Genomic DNA, 4,396 nt, shown 5'->3' with positions numbered 1-4,396 from the left:
AGTAATTTTAGTAAGTAATTTTATTTACGACCATAGGCCCATACAGGTAAAAACGACACATAAATAACAACTTGTGCACGTGGGGAAAACAGCCGCTAAAGCACCACTATAACAATAAAATACTATAAGATAGAATGGCATACTACGCCTTAGTTAGCTTGTAGTGCTCCTTGGCGTTGCTTTTGGGTAAGGACAGCGACCAGGAACCTTGCCACTTTCAGGGTCGTATGAGTATCCTTATCCTGCAAGATTTGGGCAAGGTGGAATTTTGGTGGGGTACCCTCTGGTTTCTGTATGATTGATCCCAACAAATTTGCCCGTGGCACATTGAACAGGGGGCAAGTGAACATAATGTGCTGGAGCGACTCCGGTGTCTCCTTATCACATTCGCACATTGCGGGGGCTTGGCCCTTTGAGAATCTATGTCTCAGGACGTTGGAGGGAAAAACGTTGAACCTCGCTTTGGTGAAGGCCAGTCTATGGGCAACAGTCGAAAGGGAGGAGAGGTATGATGGAACGCAGTAAGTTAATGTGATACCAATGTTCTGAGGCGAACAAACACCTCCCCCCAGCATATAATTTCGCTGTAGATCGATGTCATCCAGTCTTTGGCGGATCAGTCTTTGAGCAGTAATTTGGTCTAGTTTTAGGGAATCTGAAGGAGAGATTCCATAACTCAGGAGTTTGGCATGAATTCTACTAGTCCAAAGGCTAGAGAATTCATCTTGCCATAAGCATTGGACAAGGTAGTGGTTTGGTAGTCTATGCCACAATGATAACCAATAATTGAAGACTTGCTTCCATAGGCAATAGGCAAGTTTCTAAGGATGCGATCTTCAATTCTAGTCGCATGGCTGCGTTGCTTACGCACAGAGGGAGCATTAGGAGCCGACGTAGGAATTGATTTTGCAGTGTCTCGAGAGGAGCAAGATCTGTCATCACAGCCCTTCAGATGTTACTGAACTACAACTCCCATCATCCCTAGCCATGAATTTGCTTGTGAGAGCTGATAGGAGTTGTAGTTCAGCAACATCTGTAGGGCCAAAGGTTAATCATACCTGCCTTAAAAGGCCCTGCCTGGACCCAGAAATATTTAAAGCTATTACCCTGCTGATAGCTCTACCATCAGGTGAAGCTTGTGAGAAGGCCTTCTCTGTGGTGACCCCCAAGTAGCAGAATGCCCTCCCGTATAAGGTACCACCTAATGTCATCACTGTATACCTTTAGAAGTTATGTCCAGAAATATGTTTTGTTCAGGTCTTTAAGGTGAAAGATGCACCATGGTTTAATTGCACTGGACTGTTAGTAACCCTGGGTTACAAACTGCATGGTAAAGGGTGTGCTATAAATAAATTTTATAAGAGGCATCTGAAAAATCTCACCCCATCAGTGCTCAAAGGAATTTGTGGATCTTAACAATGTGCAGAACCTCACCATTTTATTTATATATTTTTTTTAAAGGGTATCAAGAGCTGCAGGGAATTCTATGCCTGGCTCTGCCACCCATAAAGATTTTTAGTCAACAGACTGTCCCACATCTTTTTGTCTTCTGCTTTTCTTAAAGACGTGGTCCAGGAAAGGCTCCCAGGACTGGAGGGTGGGGCAAGGCAGGTGGAAAAAGCCATTGCCTTACAGCCAGTGCAAAGTCCCTCTTCCTCTCACAATTCTTTGTTTGGAAACAGCTCCCTTATGAAGACTCCTAGGGATGGAGGGTGGGGCAAAGCAGATGGAAAAAGCCATTGCCTGATGTATCATTTTACACTTGTTTACACTGAACTGCATTTGCCATTCTACCACCCATTTATTGTGGGATGTAATCCATTGGAACAGTCAAATGCAACATTCCTTATTTCCCTAGAGTAGGCATAAGCAGGAGGATGTTACTCCAGTCGGTGTAACATCCTGTTCCACTGGTCTGGAGCATCCTCTCCCTGCATGCGGTCTGGGAGATGGGCATGGCTCTGACTGACTCCATAAAAGAGCCGAGTCATGCAGCCATTTTCTCTCTTGCTCTCATCTCTTGTTTGCTGCCCTCTTGCTGTCATAATGTAATTTTGCTGTCTGCTGGCTCTCAGCCAGCAGCACATGAGCTCAATCTCCATATGAGATAAACTCAGTTTGTTATGTAACTGCTAGCTAAAGCCTGCCTTTCAGGGATCAGATCATGAACTGAAATGTGAGTAAACTTCTTGTTACTTTGAAGGAAAGACTCTTGTGTCTTTATTCTTTTAAGAGGGATGAAAGGGGACACCAGGAATAATCCATCTGGGCAAACCAGATTGGATTACTTAACTAAAGAGATTCAAATGAATCTGCAAACTAGCTTCCTGCTATATTGAGGGGAATCTGCTCTGCTACATCACTCACTAGCGTGAGTGAAGGATAATACTTATTCAATATATCCTTTCCTACTATCCTTAACATTCCCACATTTATTCCATTTGGAGGGGGTTTTTTTTGCAGCTCTTTGCAATCCGTTTTTGTCTTAATGACCTTGAACAGTTTAGTATCAGAAAACGTGGCCACCACACTGCTCTGTTGGTTTCTGTTTATGCCACTGTGCAGTGCTTGGAGCCACAAGACTGTTTTGCATTCCAGAGATTCCAGGCGGTTGGAAGTCTCACGGAAGACAGGAGACAGATGTGATGTTACTGGATTCCTGTTTCTTTGTCTCGAGTTGCTCTCTGCTTTTACAGAGAGAGCCTGTATACTTCTTTTCTGTCTGCGTAGTTAGAAATAAAACCTAGCAATGTAGCTCAAACTTCTTGTCTCTTCTGCTGCTTTGATACCCTGCTGAATGGAGAACGTGCCTGGAGCCTTATCAAAGGCTCAGGTCGATAATCATCATTGGAGGAGATTCCGAAGGCTCGACCGGAGTAGTAGCTCAGTCGTAGTGGAGATTCTGACATGCTCACCCTTAACTCTAGATTTTTTAATGAACAAATTAAAAATCTTATGTCTCAATACTGATCCTTGGGGGACTCCACTTTCTACATTACTCCATTCAAAGAACTGTCGATTTATTCCTATTCTGTTTTCTGCTACTTAATGAATTCCTGATCCACAGGATGATCTCTCCTCTCATTCCATCACTGCTAAGCTTACTCTTTGGTGAGGTCCCTTATCAAAAGCTTTTTGAAACTCCCAAGTATGCTATGTCAACTGGATCCAGTGGTGGAGCTTCATGCTCTGGCACCAGAGGGTGGACAGCAGGTGGGGGCATGGCTGCCGTGCATCCTGGGGGTGTGGTGCACCACCCGCAAGGGACATGGCATATGTCCTGGGTGTGTGGTGTGTGTCCTGGGGCGTGACGCGTTGCCTGCGGGGGCGTGGCGCCCAGTGCGGGGGGGATAGCCATGATGGCACCCCGCTGGGAATGTGGTGCTGGGGGCGATGCGCTCCCCCCACCCCCTCTTCCTCCACCAGTGACCAGATCGCCTCTATCTATATGCTTCTTGCCATTTTCAAATCTCTAATAGGTTTATGAAACAATGCTCAATTCTATGCCTCCCCAATTTAAATTTTCATTGATCATCTTCATCCTGAGTGGTTGAGTGGGAATTTGTTCTAAAGTTACTTTCGCTCATAGCAAGTGGGTTCCAACTGTGGTTGAACCCCTTCTCCAGTTCTGTTGCATTCTTAAGCCTAGAAAACCATGTCCTATAAGGCTTCTGTATTTACTAGACAACTGGCCATGGAAAACAACAAAACAATTTTACTTCTATATTTATTTTACAAAAAAGGAATATGAGAAGCTTCAGCAAAAGTAGCAGCTTCAAAGACGTTACTCTTCAAGTTAATTACTTTCCAGCTTTAGATTTTTTTCGTCTACGGCAAACAAACCATCTGATTCAGAAATCACACACAGCCACCCCCACAACACTTGTGTTTTCTCATCTATTAATATTTCAGTTGCATTTACATCATAGGATTGGCACTAGTGAAGTATTTGCAGGATCAGAATCTTATATTACAGTCTGAGGATCAAATCACACTCTTTAGCTTGTGTTAAACCACCTACACTTGTGAAAAAGAGGATAAATCAAAGTAACTAATATTAATTAAGGAGCTCATGTGCCCTTTACAAAAAGGCATGTTCTATTTTCAGTGCTTACCATAGGCTGGCTGTTATTCTGCTTCTGTTCCTTGCCACTAACAGCCATTTGATCTCAAACATTTGCTGGTGAAAATGCTTATATCCATACTGTGATAAGTTATGCCTGCTGGTAAAGCCTGTTTTTAGACGCAAGTGTAGACAAGGAAGTTTTTCCTGGTCAGTTGGCAACCATAATTACTATTCCTCCCTTTTTATATTTGATACTTTTACTATAGGCCAAATATCTAGAAAAGGGCTTTGTTGTTTTTGAAACATACATAATCATGTTTGCTGTTGAGT

This window comes from Podarcis erhardii (assembly GCF_964252035.2).
Source record: "Podarcis erhardii genome assembly, chromosome: 11".
In the NCBI taxonomy this organism is placed as follows: domain Eukaryota; kingdom Metazoa; phylum Chordata; class Lepidosauria; order Squamata; family Lacertidae; genus Podarcis; species Podarcis erhardii.
Note: the sequence above shows the minus strand (reverse complement) of the source record.